This window comes from Pinus tabuliformis, chromosome 2_2, assembly GCF_031772625.1.
Source record: "Pinus tabuliformis cultivar Carrire ecotype Pingquan chromosome 2_2, CPIR1, whole genome shotgun sequence".
In the NCBI taxonomy this organism is placed as follows: Eukaryota; Viridiplantae; Streptophyta; class Pinopsida; order Pinales; family Pinaceae; genus Pinus; species Pinus tabuliformis.
The window spans coordinates 850,601,805-850,621,516 of NC_142300.1; the positions used below are offsets into that span (position 1 = coordinate 850,601,805).

General features: G+C 38.9%; 1 pseudogene; it reads right to left on the reverse strand.

Moving 5' to 3' along the window:
* Positions 1 to 13,962, reverse strand: part of LOC149195632 (xanthine dehydrogenase 2-like) — a 59,202-nt pseudogene extending 45,240 nt beyond the window's left edge.
* Positions 13,963 to 19,712: the final 5,750 nt, after the last annotated feature.

Here is a 19,712-nt window from a genome sequence, read left to right on the forward strand (position 1 = left end):
TTGGTGGTCCTGTCATGGTCAACACCATGTTTCACATGCTTCAAAATGAGTTGGATATAGGTTCCAAGACCATATACTCGGATGATATGGAGGCAAGAGTCTGCTATTAGAAAGAAACAATCAAGGAGTTTGGGGATATCATCATGCAGTACCAAGATTGGCATCAATAAAAGCACCAAGTGGAGGTTGCCGACTTGGTCTTTCCCCAGACTTCGAAGTCATGGTGTTTTACCTTGTTAGGTTGTCTCTAGCCTATCTTGTCTCACATGGGTACATGTGGAAAATGCAATATTATTTATAAATATGTGGTAAGTGAAATTCCAAGTGTCATTAGTGGAATGTGAAAGGTCATAACGTTATGTAATGAATTATTTGTAAAGAAGTTAAAGAGTCGTGAGGAAAGTTAAAGAGTCACAAGGGGGAATGTCAAGGGTCACCCCACCCTTTGTTATAAATAAAACCTCATAGCTCATAGAAGAGGCTTTTGGGAGCCAAGATTTTGGCTAACCTTAGGCTTAGAAAAGGCTTGGGAGTATTGTGACGAGCCTTGGATTCTCCACAGTGTAGAGCGAGTATAATTCTTTGGAGGAGCATGTGTTCTTGACTGTAATGTTCCACTATTGGGGCTAGTGGTCGTCAATGGTGTATGTATGGATGGAACTTTCCCTTATAATAATAATAACAGAGCCAACACACTTTCATGCATATGTTGTTAATGTAGTTGGACTATTTTGGTTGCTTTAGCAATTTATGTTGTTTAACTTACACATTTTCTTATGAACTACTTTTCATGAAATTGTATGAATCTTGTTGGATTAACCCATCATTTTAATTTGTGGACTATTCCGCATTTTAGCTTGTGATGTCATTCCACTTGTGTGTTCCTTTCAAGTTGCATACTATTACAGGCTTCTAAGGGGAACACTTCCTTTTCCCCTTTGTGTGTCAGAACCTTCATGCATCGCACTTGACTCTCCATAGGGTCACACACTTGCTCTCACCCAAAGTTATCTTACTTACGTTTGCGTGCTACCATGGTCAAGGCATTACACTACCACCCACTGTTGGGACTCCTACTCCAAACAATTTGAGGTCTAGTTGGGACTTCATATCTGGGAGATCTCGTGAATGTTGGTGGGTCCAACACTGTCAACATGAGGTTAAGAAAATTCCTACGATGAAATCCTTTGACAAAAATCATAGGCTTACCTAGGTGTTGTTACATGAATTAATGGTCACACTAGCATCATTTACAATAATTTGTAGAAATTGGGTTTACAGTGATAAAATTGGAAGCTGAATGATGACATTTCTCCTTGAAAAATTTTGTCTAGTGATTTATACTCTGCTTCTTGGACTGTTGACAAAGTGTGGTCAATAGGTAGATTAACTAGTGATGAATATGTCACTAAGTTCTTAACACTATTGATGTATGTTCCATATCTCAAGGATGAAAATGCCAAAACTCAGAGTTTCATTAGTGGATTTCCTATGGCATTCAAAGATAAATTTGAGTTGTTAGAACCTTAATTTTTGAAAGATGCTATCAAGAAGCTAGAAATTTGCTATGAGAGAGAAAATCATAGGTCATAAATCGAAATCAATTGGCAGGAAAAGAACAATGCTAGAAATATGAAGATTTGGCCCAAGAAAAGCTCAGAAAAGAGAGAAGGTAAGCACCCAACTCATGCAAGACAATCTCAACATAAAGCTAATGTTGTTGTTAAAAAAAATGTGTAGCAATCAACGTCAGGACAACCAATGTTTGAAGGCTGAGAGCCACTAAAATGTTGGACTTGTGGTGAAAACCACAGGAGAAGGGACTACCCACATAACCAAAATGTCAGACCAAATATTTACAATGCTCAAGAGGCTTTCATGGTGGGTGAGGTAGCTCGAAGTATGCCTAGATTTTATGTAGCAGTGGATAACTGCTAGGCAGATAATCAATCATCCATCATTGAGATGGAAGGTAAGTTGCATGATCAAATTGTTTCCATTTTAATCAATCCAGGTTCTAACTATAGTTATGTTAGCCTAGAGCTTGTTGAAGAATGTAATCTAGTCATGGAATTGCATGAATAACCATGGCTAGTTCATCTAGCAACTGGGACAAAAATGAAGATCAACCATTAGGTAAGGTCCCGTGCATTTGATCTAGTGACAAGCCCACAACAACACACTTGAATGTATTTCCATTGGGTGTGTATGGACTACTATTGGGCATGGACTGGTTGTTCCTGCATAAAACCAAGATATATTGCTTTAAAAAGGAAATAAAATGCTTAGACGAGAAAGGATAAAGTAGTGTGCTATAGGGTAGGAAAAATCCCATTTCAGTAAGGTTGATCACTGCTATGCAAGCCAAACGCAACAACAAAAAAATGATTCATGTTGTTTGCAATGCAAGTTTCTAAGGACAAGAAAGTTGATTGTGAAATGGAAGATGAGGAAGCTGAGTTGCTAAAAAGGTACCCTGTTTTGAAACAATATGAAAATGCTTTCCTTGTAGAGGTTCCTAGATTACCTTCTCACAGAGAGATATTTCTCTATTGAGCTGGTACGTAAAGCACCACCAACATCCTAGGCATCGTATAGGATGAGTACCCTGGAGTTGGTAATGCTAAAATTGTAGATAAAATAAATGCTTGACAAGGGCTACATAAGGCCGAGTGTGTCTCCATGGAAGCACTTGTATTGTTTGTACAGAAGAAATATGGAACCCTTAGATTATGCCGTGATTACAGAAAATTAAATAAGGTGACCATCAAGAATAAGTACCCATCTCCAAGGATTGATGACCTCTTTGACAAGTTGAGGGGAGCAACAATTTTCTCCAAGATTGACTTGAGGTCAGACTACCATCAACTAAGAATCAAGGAGGAGGATATTGATAAAACTGCTTTCAAGAAAAGATATGGGCACTATGAGTTCATAGTGGTACCTTTTGGGCTTACTAATTCCCCTGCCATGTTCATGTGCATGATGAACAATGTGTTGCATCCTTATCTTGACAAGTTTGTCATTGTGTTTTTTGATCACATACTGGTGTACTCAAGGAAAAAACAAGAGCATGAAAATCATATGGATGTAGTGCTACAATTATTAAGGGAGCACAAGATTTATGCAAATCTCAGTAAGTGTAATTTTTTCCAATCATAGATACAATATTTGGGGCACATCTTGTCCAAGGAAGGGATATCAATTGATCATGAAAAGATTAAGGCCATAATGGAGTGGCCAACTCCAAAGAATGTGGATGAGGTTAGATCATTCATGGGACTGGCAGGATATTACAGGAGATTCATTAGGAATTTCTCTAAGATATGTCATACCATCAGAGCCTTGTAGAGTAAAGGAAAGAGATTTGAGTGGACTAATCAATGTGCAAAAGCTTTGAGCAGTTAAAGCAGTTTCTCGCCAAGGCACCAATGTTGAGAATTTCATATCCTGACAAGGATTCCATGGTGTGCATAAATGTCTACAAGGAAGGGCTCAGTGGAGTCTTGATGTAGGAAGGACATGTGTTAGGCTATGAGTCGAGGAAGTTAAATGAACATGAGGTGAACTATGTAACCCATGATTTAGAGTTGGCTACCATCATCCATGCCTTGAAGATGTGGAGGCATGACCCCCTTGGTAGGAAATTTACACTCATTACAAACCATAGTGGACTCAAGTATTTGTTTGGGCAACCAAATTGAATGCTAGGAAAGCAATATGGATGGCCACACTTAGTGAATTTGAATTTGAAACCAAGTACATAAAAAGAAGAGAAAACAAATTTACTGACTCTTTGAGCAGAAGAATTCAAGTAAATCACTTGCAATCTATAAGTTATTATAAAACAAACCTGGTAGAAAGGGTCAAAAGTGATGGGTAGCAAGATGAAAAATACTAGCAAGTGAAAGAAAAATTGTTGCAAGGTGGTGAGGATGAGGAATATCACCTCACAGATGACTGACTAATCAAGTTTAAAAACAAAATTTATGTGCCAAACAATGATGAAATAAAAAATATGGTAATGAAAGAGTTCCATGTTAAGCCTTATTCAGGCCATCCAGGGTATCAAAAGACCCTTACAACCATTAAAAAGTACTATTATTGGTCGAATTTGAAGAAGGAATTGGTTGGTTTTGTGGAAAAATGCATAGAATTCTAACAAGTAAAGGCTAAGTGCAAGCATCAAGCAGGTTTGTTGTAGCCTATTCCCATTCTAGAATGGAAGTGGGAGGTAATTTATATGGATTTCATTATAGGATTGCCCCGGACATCTAAGCAACATGACGTAATCATGGTAGTGGTTGATAAGCTGAGCAAGGTAGCTCATTTTGTAGCAGTCAAGTCCACTAACCTTGTAAGTGAAGTGGCACAAATATTCATAAAGGAGATTGTGAGGGTACATGGTATCCCCAAGAAAAGTGTGTCAAACAGAGATGTTAGGTTCACTTTCAGGTTTTGGAAGGAATTATTTGCAAAATTGGGAACACAATTGGCATTCAGTACTACATGTCATCCCCAAGTTGATGGGAAAACATAGAGGAATAACATAATTCTTGAGGACATGTTAAGGATGTATGTGATGCACAATCCCAAGAAGTGGGAAGAATACCTTCCGCTTATGGAATTTGCATACAACAACGGATACCAAGAGTCCATAAGGATGAGTCCATTTGAGGCTCTATATGGGAGGAGTTATAATACTCTTATCGACTAGAGTGATCCAGTGAATAGGGTCCTTGTTGGACCTGACATGCTCAAGGAAATGGAGCAACATGTTCATCTTATCTAACGGAATTTGGAAGTGGCACATGATAGGTAGAAGAACTATGCATATCAACATAGGGTGCAAAAAGTGTTTCGAGTTAGGGGGGAGCACGTTTTTATGAGAATTAAACCTAAGAAGAGTTCCCTAGATATTGGAACATGTGCCAAGTTGGAACCACAAAATTGTGGGAATTTTGAGATCTTTGAGAGGATTGGAGAAATGGAATATAGGTTGGATTTACCTCCATCAATTAGCCATGATGTTTTCCATGTCTCTTTGCTTAAAAAATATGTACATGATTCTAATCATGTGATTCATTGTTCTATTCTACACGTAGAACTAGAGGGAGATTTCAAGCTAGAGCCAATGTGCATTCTATATCGGAGGAGTCTCATGCTCTAGAATCAAGCCATAGATCAAGTCAAAGTGTAGTTGAAGCAGTTTAGGCGTGAAGAGGCAACTTGGGAAATAATTGATGCCATGAGAGATAATTATCCCTTTCTTCTTTGTTGATTGAAGAAAATGTGTATATGATTGTAAATATTGTATAGAGCCATGTATATGCAGCTCCATAAAACTATGTGTTGGTATTTATTTTTGGTGTTGCATATGTGAAGAAGAACACCGATGGCAGTGTTCCCTCAAGGGGGAGGGGTCTATGACAACCCCACCCATGGTTCTCTCATAAAAGGAATTGTAAATATTTTTACAAATATAAAATTTAAAAAAGGGGACCGAGTCAAAGGGACATGAATTTTAGAGTCGAGGAGGAGGATTGCTTGCTTGGGATGTTGAGGCTTTCTTGTGCAAAAAAATATGAATTGTTTGGACAACCATTAAAGGCTGGTTGGTGCCCAATTTTAATGTTATGGTTCCTAAATTAAATGGGATGCAAAAATAATGTATGCATGCCCATGTGCTTGAGAATTTTAATAAGGAAATAGGACAAGAATATTTATGGAGGACAAGACTGGGCAAAGTAGCAAGGATGAGGATGGAAAATCCCCATTGAACAAGGAAAAAAGAAACAACAGAGGAAGAGAGGGAATTGACCCTAGGGGAAAGAAGGGGGATCTTGGACCATTCTCTCATTTTTCATGAGGGGGTAGAGCAAGCATTGGAGTAGTAATCAATAGAGTGCAGAGCAGAGAAAAAAATCGTAGAAAGGAAGTGAAGAGAAGTGAAGGGATTGGTCTTTTGGTTCCCTAGAGGCTGTGGGTTGGGATACTAGTCTCTGGAGCCCTGTAACAGCTTGGGTTCCCTGGAGTCTGTAGGTTGAGATTGGAGTCTCTAGAGCCCTGTAATAGCTTGGGTCCCTTGGACGCTGTGGGTTGAGATAGTAGTCCTTGTGGCCCTGGACAACATGGGAAGAGACCAGTCTTTGAGTTAAAATCTTCAGTGGATTATGGAATTCTCAGGAAGGAGATGAAACCCTGGTGTTACTCTTGAGGATGGAGGTGGTGAATCTATGGATTCTTTGTGCATTGCTTATTGCAGTAGGCAGTTGGTGGGATTGAGGAACAATGTCCTTTAGAGTCCCTATTCCAGATGGAAGTTGGTGTTACAGTCCTGTGAGAAATCCCCCCTCAATCTCTAGAATCTGGCTCGGGGGTGAAAGTTGTAAGTGAGTTTGGCTGTCGCTGTCTAAGGTTGGGTGGAGAGTCCTTGTCCTAGACTCAGTTTCCCTGCAAATTTAAAGATAAGTATCCTTCTATGCTTGTTTAAATATTAATGGAATTATGATGCATTTATGGTTTGAAATGACTACGGACTCTTAAACTGTAACAATGTTGTTAATTTAATAAGTATTTGGTTACACCCTTGCATGGAAATGACACCTGCAGTGTGATGAAAGTATACATACATGAAGATATCGCATCTCTAAAATAAATGATGCTACTAATTAAATCAAGCAAGTGTGTGTGATTCTGGTCTGGGAATGAATGTTGTGTGAAATGCTTGTTGCTGTTGTTTATAACATGTAATAAGCAAAAAAATGTGTAATATATTACATGATAACAATAGTTATGTTATAACCTTGACCTAGAGATATGTCCTGCATAGACGATGGAATTGTGTTGTTAACAACCTATATGTAAATAACACAAATATATTCTGAAATGCTACAAATAGTGGAAGGATCCATAAGGATCTGGATTAAAATATATAAACAATGGGCTTGAAGGCCTTCTATTAATATGAAGTGATTACATATGGGACTTCCCGCTTAGTAGGGTTTGAGTATACACATATATATTCATTCACTTGGTTACAAGCTTGTGATTCTACACAGGAGGCGTTACATTAACACTGAAAGAAATATTTTCTCTTTTAAGTACATGGATAACTTGAAACCCATGCAAAAAGGCTTAGTCAACCTTGCATTATCTGTTGCCTAGATGTATTCCACTAGCGTCATCACATCGTTGGTTAGGCCTTGAAAGTACTTGCATAGTTCCATGGAACTACTTACAAGACTACTTTGGAGTCTGGAGCTCTCGACATGTGGCGGGAGAGGTGGAGCTCTTTAGGAGGTTAATGCAGGTCCTCAATAGAGAGAGATTGTAGGAGCGCCTATGCCTACACCCTTGGGATTTCCTTAATATAATATGGTGAATGTCTGAGGGCCAAGAACTCATTCAAGTAGCTTCTTCCCAAGCTCAGGAAGAGTAGCACTGTAGGGTGCATTAGCAAGCCACTTCTACCATCATCAGTGTTGAGAGTTGATGCCATTAATGATATATACAACACCTCTATTGTAGATTCATGGTCGAAATGACTAGCGAGAAGTGATTGACGAAGAGTTGGAGCAAGCTCTCTTGATAGTTAGTGAAATCTAAATCGGGTGCATCGCATAAGGTCTGGCAAGGTTCCCCTGGTCAAACCATGGTAGAGTTCGAGTGCAAGCTTTGATGCAGTGCAACAAGGGTGAAACCTTAACTTATAAGATAATTCTGGCAACCCTTATCCCCTCACCAGGTAGAAACCTAGCCATGGTAGCCAAATATTTACATGCCTGATTTCCCCTAACGCGATTGGACGAAGAGATGATGATGTGGATCGAAGGTAAGAACCCAAAGGTTTATCATGCATAAAAATAGCATTGATCGAGATAACATCAATCGGGTTGAGCTGGATGACATGCCAACTTGACAGTTTTGCCATTAGTTGGAAGTGGTGCCCATTGGACAACACACCCAGAACCTCTAGCCCCAAAGAATTAATTTACATCATAAATGGGTTGGTAGGATGGTGTAAGTTGGGATGAGATGGCTAAGATTCCATTCCTGCGGTCCTACCATTGGTTGGGGGTGGTTCCCACAAAACAACATAGCCTAGTGGTTAAATCCCAAAGAAAATGCGGGCACACAAAAATAAAGGGATAGGATGACGTCAGTCGGGAAGTGTTGGCAGCCACGCCAACCCGGTGGCTATGATATTGGCTAGAGGTGGACCCCTGACATGTCAGCGCAGTGTAGTGAAACCATAGGTATGAGGGAGTGGAGCGGAGAAAAGTGTTGGGATAGATCTAATGGCAAGGCGTGTGCCTGACAGTCATACCATTGGTCGAAAGTGTGGCCCACTGACCATGTGTCCTAGAGACTTTATCCTGGAAGAAAAGAAGGATGCGTAAAAGGAATCAACGGGAACATAAGTGTGGGATGACATCACTTGACGTTAACCCGAAGGTCCCACCCTGAAGGAATTCCAGGTAGAGGAAACAAATGCGCTGGGAAGGACCCAATGGGATGACGTAAGTTGGCTACCATGGTAAGACACACTAGCCCAACTGTATTTACATTGGTGTAGGGTGGTCCCATAGACATGCCAACTCGTAAATTCTAGCCTGGAGTAGTGATGGAGGGGTACGTGAAGGAACACTAGAATGAATGGAGTCAGGGTGATGTGGCATGGGCTACGGTGTTAGCCTAGTGGTGGAGTAGTGGACCAGTGGGGAATGGGGGTCGTGTGACCCATTTCGCATGTAAGCCCAATAGTGAGGGCTCGATGGTTAACAAAAGTGCACTCTTAGGAAATTTATAGGAAGGTTTGAGCGAGATGATGTAAGGTGGGGGCATGGTAGGGCTCACACTGAAGTAGATAGCCCATTGGTAGGAAGGCAGTGCCACCTGATATGCTAGCGTGCTGCAGAGGCCCCGTGAGTGCAAGAACTGTTGTGGATAAGTTGTGGAACCGACCCCGACTAGATCGGGAGTCAGGGGATGGTCCTGGACAAAAGCATAAGTGTGTTGTGGAGAAGGCCAACCTTGACGGGTCCAAGAGCCTGATGGCCTTATGGGATAATGGTAGACTACCACACAGGCTAATTGCAGACAAACATGTGGTAGTTAGATAACATGGCAGGGCCTATTCTTTGAGAGGCATATATCGCAATCTAGAGGTTAGATTGAGGCAAAATTTTATATCACTAGATTCATATCGACGAGTTGAATGCAATGGTGATGGTTTTCTAATTTCATAGAAGGTTAGAAAAGTCAAAATTTTTATACCCCATTTTCATAACGGTACCTTGAAGATTGGGTTTGCATAGTGACCACCTCCTAATTTGAGGATTAGGTAAGGGGTGTTGTTACACAAATACTTAGTGGCAACACTGTTGAATAAAGTGTAACTAGGTTCGGTCTTCATAATGACATGATCTTTGTAAATGATGTAATAAAAGAGACTAAATTATTTTTGTATGCCTTGCTACATGGGTTTCATGAGTAAGAAGTGTCATAGGTCAAAAGACTTCTTCTTGATGTCTTTAGGATTTATTAATATGTCAAAGAGTCATGTCATGTATAAAGAAGCTCTTGAGCATATGTAAATGTATACAAGTGTACAAAAGTGTGTATTAGCCCTCCAAAGACCAAGATCAATCCTCCATTAGCAAGCACAAGAAGTCTGCAAGCAAATCGATAAGGAATTCATCATGTTGGCTTCAATATTGAATTAAATATATAAATGGCAGTCATGTCGGCCTAGAAAAATAGACACAATGATTCATGAAGTCAAGCCATCTTATTTGCAAGGAGAAACCACTATAAATACCCCGTCAAGATATCCACAAAACGCAGATCATAACTTGCATTTTCCTCTCTGAAATTTTGTATGGGTAGAAGATCAGATCCACACTACAAGAAGGCAATTATTCTAGGTCCCAGATGGAGAAGTATCACCATACTATTTGGATGGGTATGGGAGCAGAGATCCACACTACAGGAGGACATACCTCTGCACTTTAGATGGCACAATAAGACAAGCAAACACTTTGGATGGGTACAGGGATTTGATCCGCAGTCTCAGTGATAAGTATAAATACAGTGATGTGAAATCTCGATGAGAATAGTGGCTTGACATCTCTCGGATGGGTATCATGATTCCAGAAAAGATCTCAGTACAAGGAGGAACATTATCGTCGTCTCATTGGATCTATCTCCTAAGAGTATATGTATATCTATATATATATATATATATATATATATATATATATATATATATATATATATATATGATGAAAAAGGGCTCGGATCCCTCATTGTCTTTGTGTAGTCTCACTGTCTTGGAATAAGATCCCACTATTGTAATCACAGTCTAGAAATACACTCTCCGCTTGCTCACAGTTAATGTGATGATGATCTCAACTAGAGTACAATGATGGAGATATGATGAAACCGTCATCATGGTGATTTTCATAATAAAGCTCTCGGCCAATCGATAAAGTTCACAGTGAAGATCTCAATAGACCTCGTTGACATGGTGAAGAAGAAGCAGTGAAGAACTCAATGATGCGGTAGTGATGGCTTCAATGGTGCAACAATGATGATGATCTCAACAGTGAAAAAGAATAGGATTGATGTCTTGGTCCAGTGGCAGAGTAGATCAAGGGTCATGGTCTTGGTATTCGTCAATTGAAATCTCTATAAGAAGAATTTTGTGCGGGTTTTCCTCTACAAGAGGGAGAGGTTTTGGCCCTGGCATAATGCCAAACATCTTGTGTTCTTGTCTCTTTGTTTTTTATAGTAGTTTGATGAAGCAAACACATACTAATAATTATATGAAGATCAAGCCAAGATAAAATTGTAAAATAACTTCACAAATTGTTATCATGCTAACGAAGAATCTCATTAATTTTCATTTCCCTAGATTCTTCAACAAACATCAGTGTCCTCACTGCTTGCTTGCCACACTATTATCAACAAATCATTACATTTACTCATCACCTTCAATGCCCTATCCTGGAGGTTGGTCCACTATTTCTTGTCTTCTCAGACCCACTCTCTCCATTCACTAAGATGTAAATTTTCCCGTGTGACATTTCATTTGTCTATGAAGCTCATCACTCCCATGCTTTCCTTGATTTCATGTTCTTGTTCTTCAACCTTCAAGATTTGATTGATAGTTTTTATAGCAATTGGAGCTTTTAATAAGGTACTCCATAGCTGAGTTCCTTGCTCAACCATACTCTGATAATGTTTTTTGTATTCAGCTAGCTGCTTGTACTTCTGTTTGATGCACTAAACCAATGCTCTATATTCAAACTCTTCTGGAGAGGTTGGTGGTCGCTATTGTGTCACCAACTTTGTCACTTATGATTGGAGGCCTTGAGTACCTCACTGATCTTCCCTACCACATCTCTAGTTGGGGTAGTGTCATGGGTAGGTTTGCCCACGAGTTCGGTGTGGACTTGCCTCAAGACCACATGCCAATTTGATTCACCTTTAGTTGCCTTCTCCTTTTCTCGCTGTAACTACTCCTGAGCCTCACTTGATTGATCTAATTCTTCTTTGGTAGCTACCATCCCATCATGCAACTCTTGCACAGAGCTGTATTGCAGTTTATCTAAGTCCTATGGATTCAAATGGGACAATACAAAGTTGATATGCGCGATGTCCACAATGTTTTGCTACATTGCTCCATCCCAAACCTCTATAGCTATATTGAGCAAGAAAAATATTCGCTTGGGATGCTCCAGTGGAGATTGTTTTGGCTAGACTGGAGGAACTGTCATTGACTTCTCACGGTGGGCTAATCTATAGGTTACGATGAAAATGATTGCATGGTTAGTCTAGCACACCAATCACCCACTATTTGTTGTAGCTTATCCAACTGTGCCTTAGTGACATCCTCCATTTGTTCACTCAATTTTGTACCAAACATGTTCAAGTGTACTGGTTTTTGGAAATTTCTCTGGTTGTCCAACTATCTCCCAATTACCACTGATGTGATTCCATCTATGGTACTCTTACTAAGTGCTATGCCACAAATCGTATTAACCTCTACTATTCCACTATCACTTCACTCTTAAATATAGACTTCCCTGAAATAGGAAACCCCCCAACATTGCATATTATCTAGTTTAACATTGATACTGCATGACACTTCTAGTGTGCAACATTCTGTAGAAATTCCCACTGTAGATCAACAGATTATGCAATATACTAAAGCAAAATACAAGATCTACTTCTACAACAAACTTTGCGGAAGCTTAATCGAATTGAGCAAGATCAATGAGAACACATATAACTGAGAATGAGAAATCAATCACACATAACACAAAAGAAATAACCTGGGGAAAGCCTCAACCTAAAACCCCAATCTCTGTATTATCATACAAGTGGAAATATGTTCAAGTTATAAAAAGAATCAGCTCACAAGCTATCCTACTCTCTCTGCAATCAAACAATATAGCTCATAGACTGAGTAGACACAAGATATGCCTTCCCTCGGCCCTCAAAGCCTCCTATTTCCTTGCACAGTTTTTCTTGGGGTCCAATGATGTCACATGTGTGAATTGGCCTCATCAAACTCACCAAACTGAAGAAGTCACTGCGCAATCTCCAAGGAATGAATTCCTTCTGCATGAAAGAGATATTCACAATGGAATATTCCTGCAACTGATAGTACATTGTCCCTCCATCTGATCTCAACTGGGTCTCTATTTGCACTGACATGCATGAGTTATTTATGAGAGAATATTCAGTTATCTGAAGCGCAACAGTTACATGCATGCATGCATTATCGAACTGAACTCACAATTAATTCAACAAACTGTTTGAATTAATCTAACTGGACTTGACTCCGTTAATTGAGCCAACTAATTACAACTCAATATTACAACTCATCCTTATCTCTTTAGCTGATGGATAAATTCCTCAATCAATGGAGAAACTGTTGCATGTCCCCACATAGACTTAACGTTTGATTTTCTACAACTAATTAACTCAAGATGAATTAATTAATTATTTTACAAACAGTTGCTAAGATCAAATTCGAATTTTACTTCTCTATTTTAGTTCAGGGACTAACTAAAATAGGAAGGTATACTGAAAGGCTATTTATAGCAGTACTAAATTTAGCACTTCTATATTTATCCTTTCTTGATGCTATTTTCAACACGTTCCACATTTGTACACAATATACAAATAAATTTTTACCCATGAAAACAAAAAAGAACCATTATCCACTAACTCTGAATAGAAACAAAATAATCAACCTACTTTATTTATATACAAAAGGGTCGAATGCAATTCGTCTTTTCACAGTTGGTCGCCACGAGCTTGTCTGTCCTTGTACAAATTTAACTGGCTCCTGTTGATGAAACCCTTTCATAAGATACCATTCAAATTCTTCAATCGTACTACTCTTGGATCTATCACATGTTGGATAATGTGTGTTCCCATCCAATGCATATAAAATTTCCTCGGTTGCTATAAAAACTTAGTGTCATACAACAATACCAAGTCTCCACACTGAAAAGTCTTTTGCTTAATCCTTCTATCATGCCACGCCTTCTCTTTGGATTTATGCACTTCTTGGTGAAATCTAGCTACCGCATGATCTTCCTCTAGTTGCAATAATTCATGTAACCTCTGCTCGACTGCACCAGACTTTGTTAGCTGTGTGGCTATTGCAATGCGCAATCTCGACACTAAAAACTCCATTGGCATTACTGGCTCCTGCCTGTATACTAACCGAAAAGGTGTTTTCCCAATCAACTTCTTACATGTGGTCCTATAGGCCCAAAAAACTGATGGTATTCTCAAATCCCAGCCATCACACTGTATATTACATACCTTAGTAAGTGTTGTATCCAATATTTTATTAAATGCCTCCACTATACCACTAACTTGTGGATGGTATGGAGTTCGCTTTTGATGATAGATCTGAAACTCCTCTATTAATGCCATAATTGTCTTGTTCAAGAAATGGGTACCTTGGTCACTCATGAGAATTCTGACTCACGAATATAGTCACTACATTGTCAAATAAAAAATGCATAGCTGTCTCTCTGTTGCAATCTTTGACTAGAGTGGCTTCCACCCATCTATTATATAATTAATGGCAGTGTTTATGTACCATGCTCCAATTCTCCTTGCAGGTGGGCTGATTGGGCCCACAAAATCTATTTCCCATTTACCGAATGACTGCAAAGTGAGTTGGGGAGCCAAAGGCATGTCGTCTCTTCGGGAAGGCTTCCCCACCCACTAGCATACATCACACTTCCTACAAAACTCCTTGGCATCAGTATGTAAAGTAGGCCACCATAGTCCTGTGTGCAAGATCTTTTGTGTTGTGGTGTATCCTACATAATGTTCTCCAACGAAACCTGCATGCACTTCTGTTAAAATTATCGACTGTTCATGCTCTAATATACACTTGCACAAAATTCCACCCATGCCTAACTTATGCAGGGAACTTGCAATTAATGGATAAACGATCATTTTTACCACTAGTTGTTTTTTCTACACCATAGTATAGTCTTTTAGCGTTATCCCTATACTAAAAAATCTTGCAATCTCTACAAAATAGTCATTCACCAAGTTCATAGTAAAGAGTTGTGCATTTGACATATTTTCCTCCAAACTCTGCACGTCCTCTCCCAAGCTTAGCTATGACAAATGATCGGGTCTTGCATTTAGTTTACCTGGCTTGGACACCCCCCTGAAAATTGCATTCCTGGAAATAGAGTAGCCACTTACAAATTCTCCCCTACAACACAAGCTTGCTAACGAAGTACTTCAACATAGAATGATGAGTGTACAAGTTAAACTTATTTCCCAACAGGTAATGCCTAAACATTGGAAGTGCATACACCATTTCCAGTACTTTCCTTTCCGTCGCGGTGTAGTTCTTCTAGGTTGTCGACAACTTCTTGCTTGCAAAAGAAATGGGATGATCAATCTCTTTTCTCCTGGGTTGGGCTAAGATCACACCTAGTGCAATCAATAAAGCATCAACATGCATGTGGAACTCCTTGTGCTAATCCGGGAATACCAAAATTGGTGTCATCACCAACTTCTCCTTCAAGGCGTCTAAGGATTTTTTCACATTTGCCATTCCACTGAAAATTGGTTCCTTTCTTCAACAAATTTTCCATGGGAGAAATGATCGAAGCATATCCATAGATAACCTTCTGATAGTAACCCGTATGCCCCAAGTTACACCATAGCGTATGCCCCAAGTTACACCATAGCTACTGCAATGATGTGGGCAGTGACATGACCACTATCACCGCAATCTTGGCAGGATCTACCAATAACTTTGCTTACAAATGACATGTCCCAACAAAATATCAATAGGTGAATTAGATATACGTTTCTTTATATTTAATGAAATCTACAACTATCTGCACTTGTCCAACATTAGTCGCAACACCTCAATGTGCTTCTTTAGCGTAATGAACATAATCCAGTTATCCAACTAAAATTCCAAGAATTTATGAATAAATTATGTTATCACATGCCAGAGTTTTTCGAAATCCACTCTCCTAAGTTTGACATTTCAATTTGGGTTCCTAAAATGGCACTGATTTGCTAGTTTTAAACCAATATTGACTTTTATTTGAAAAAACCGTTGACAACACTAATTTGGTGAATAATGGAAGATACCCTGGATAGTTGGGAAGGTTTAATGATAACCTCCCCACCCACCCGAGTTCCAGTGTCACGAGACATGATTATGTTGTAGGTCTGATTACGCATTATGTTTGACACATGTAACACTCCGTGAATTAAGCCGGAGGCGGGCTAATTATGCTCTCTCGGGTTCATTAAAGATCTATCGTGTTCTATAAAAACCATTGGGGTTGACGTCCAATCTTTTAAGTCCAGGAACGATCAAGCCATTCCAGGAGCCAAGCAATGAGTTACATTGTCACAACGCACAGATTAATGCTAGAGTCAAGCTGCCCGCCGAAGAGAAGAACCCACGAGTGCATAGTTTTGCAGTACATATCAATTAACAGTCCAACAATTGATACATATAAATGATATGATTTTCTTCTACGTTATAAATGTGGAATGATTCCCGAAATATAAAAAATGAAACTAGCGCCAAGCAGCAAGGACTGTGACTGCCAAGGGGACATAATTCAGCGATCGCCTTTCTCACAGCTTAGATTAGTCACATAAGTTCCAGCAAAACTTCCAAGTGTGAGTACACTGTCCAACTCAACACACAAAGCCAAGAGTTAGGTCACAAAGAGGCATCGTCCTCGCGTGGCTTGTCAAGTATAAAGCTAACCAGCATCCATTGCACAAGTGGACAAATCAAAGAGAATGGTCAATGCTAGCAGACACAGGAAAGGTGGACAAATTTGATCTATATGATGCCAAGAGTAATGCCCTTTTTCAGTGCAAATATTCAGCAAGACTGGGAATTGACGGGGATCAGTTTCATGCCTATTCCTTGCTTTTTTTTTATCGGGGATACAATTATTTGGCTTGTCAAAAGCCTCACGAACACTTTGTATCGATATTCAGAACAAAACAGAAATGGTGAGAAATACTATGTATGAAAAACTTCCTATACTTCAACTCTTTTGCCAAAGTCTACCATAGAAGATGATTCGATTGTACCAGAGTATTTGGACTCTGGTTCAGATTTGTGCACGCAATGACACAGTCAGGGTTTCAAAGAAAACGCCAAGTGACTTGTTTACAAGCATCACGCTATAGCATTATTAGTCAAATGTGCATGTAAAACTCATAAATCACACAGTTGTAAGAGACTAATCTAGAGCAGTTGCTCGTGTTGCTACCCAACTTTCATAATGTCAGATGAATACACATTGATGTGTGTTTTCAGGTGCAAAGACACAAGGAGGTCAATCCGTTGGGTAGATAATATTTCGAGAATACTGAATCTGGGGAATCAGTTGCTCTAACTGCGAACTTTATGTTTATTGCACGAGACTCAAAAACTGGAATAGTTGCCTTGTTGAAACTGCTATTAGGTGTTACAAGCAAGCTCTGTTATTACGTCCTGATTTTCTAGAAGCAATTTGCAAGGTAATGCACACTTTATAGTGTGTCTGTGATTGGGAGGATCGTGACAGTAATTTTGTTGAAGTTGAAACACTTGTAAGGCAACAAATAAAGATGCCAGTTCTTCTAAATGTGCCACCATTTCATGCAAATTCTTATCCTTTCGAACCAATATTGACTTTAAAAATCAACTGAAAATATCAGAGCATTATTCTCTTGTTGGATCTCGTTTTGAAATTAAATGGGGCTTTGTTTTTGGTATGCACAACTGTGAGCACATTGAGGGATTCAAGTGGCAATCGCCAGTTACAAGTTAATAATTGCAGCAGATCTTAGCTATTTCATACAGTGGAGCTGGTCATTGCTACAACCTTGCGAGAAATTTTGAAGGCTAGGGTACCTCCATAACCATCAGATCATGCTAACATTGGGAACACCAATTCACAAACCAGTGTTCCAGATTTTTCTTTTTCTAAAGAAGGTGTTGAAGCCCTGCTCAACGTGAAGATAAAGGATTAGAAATATTCTTGTTGATGTCATATTTACTTGTGCATTGGTTCGAGCTCAATTGATTTCCATATTATTGCATTAAGAGATTTTGGCATACTCCCATCAAAGTAAATGTAGATAGAAGCTTTTACAGGAAAAACAGAAACATGTTTTCCTAGGAGGGGCAATTGCTAGTTTTCATTCAATGAAAAATGAACATTTTGAATATTTTTTATAAGCAACTAAATTTGATCTTTGCAAGATTTAAAGCAGATCTAGGTGATTGCATTTTTTATACCTTCTAAGGCAACTTTTGAAGTTATTGGCAATAAAGCTTCAAATCAAATCAACATATAGCAACAAAAGCAGAGATAAGGATACACTTGGAATTCAGATGCATATCTTCAGGCAGCTCCAGTCAGTCAAAGATGCATATCCAGATTTCTAGGCAGGTAGTCAGGGAAGTTTTCAATTTTTTAGGCATGAGATCAGCCTTATCTTCATTAATTTCAACATTCGAACTTCAAGAACAACATCTTTGTACTCAGTATAGTGGCACTAAATTAGTTTCAAGGGGATTATCTCCATATCTTAAAAGCACAAAACCAACAAAAGTCAGTGAATCATCATTGACTGAGTACAAATGGCATGGGATTTGACTCTAACTTTGGAACAACAACTCCAACAGTTCGATAGCTTTTGGAGTTTTATTTGAAATTATAACTTGTTTTTTATTATTATTAGTTTTTGTTCCTCGAAACCAGCAAGAGTTTGTTATTATTTTCATTATTTAAACTATCACTTTCAGAGTGATAAAGGTTGAGTTTTTCCTGGAAAAGGACGGCGTGTATGTAATGATCTTTTGATATTAATCTAAGTTTGCCAAGATCAGGAGTTCCAAATATTTCAAAACAAAGATTCTTGTTACTGTGTCTTCTAGTGTGTATCTCAGTTTATGTCTCTCTCTTTGTATATCAATATTGTTTTTCCTCAGTATTTGAATAAAGTCGTATGATTAGAATTAATTTAATGATGCTTTAATTCATACATTCAAATACATCTTATTTCTTATGTTATTACAGAAATCGCTTTGAACATTGCTTTGTTTTAATTGAATTTGTTGTACTTGCTTCCCACCATACTACAACATTCCTTATGTCTGAGGAAATACTGCTTATTGGCCTTTGTAATTCTGTTTGTTCATCAACCAAGATCTTGGAAACCCTTTGATTTATATGCAACGTTTGACTCCATGCCCAATGGATTTTTCCTCTGCCTTACAACTCTGTTAAACCCTTACCCTATCAAAGATCTGGCCACTGTTTGAAGACATGAATAGATGCCGAAGTGACATTGGGTAGCTGATTCATAAAGGGAGCCCGCTGTGGTTAGGAAGACCAGTTCGTAGTCCAAGATTGGTGCAATGTTACCTCCGGGTTTTCCTTTCACATCCGGGAAAATAACGGAGTGATAACATCTTGGCACTGTTGCCCGGGAGGTGAATACTTCAAGTTGACTTTCTCCGGAAGAAATGGAAATGTTTCAGATCTGATTGCTGAAAGTGAACAATATTCAGACACAAAGAATTTGTGCATCATTCACCTGGCAACTCCATTGTCAGCAGAATCCAGAATTCAAAGTTATCAATGGCGACTCCAATGTCCGAAGAATTCAAAGTTTGAAAGTTCTCACTGGCGACTCCATTTATTTTGGAATGATGAGCTTAGTTGCTAATCCAGTTGCTTCACCCGTCAAGACAACAGGGTTTGTGGCAGACCTTGTTTCTTTTCAAGGTTTTAAAGAATGGACTGGTATGTTTTCTGATGATGAATGGGATGAAGATATTTCTTCATCTTTATTGTCTTATTTAGATTCATGCAGCATCTTTAATATAGAGGAAAATAATAATTGTTTAAATACGTTGGCTAAAGAAATTAGGACAGAACAAGAAGCGCAAAGAATGTCTCAATTTCTGCCTCATCAGACCCATTCTTTTGAAAATTCTTATCAACAACACGAAGAGGTATTTGAAGACAATGAGGCTGAAAATGCATGTGACACAGAATCACACCTTGATCCGCCTATTTTTGATGAATGCATTAATGATGATCCTTTTCAAACACCTGTGGATTTTGTTGTTCAAGAAAATATTAGTTCATGTTCACAAGATGGAGTGCAAATTC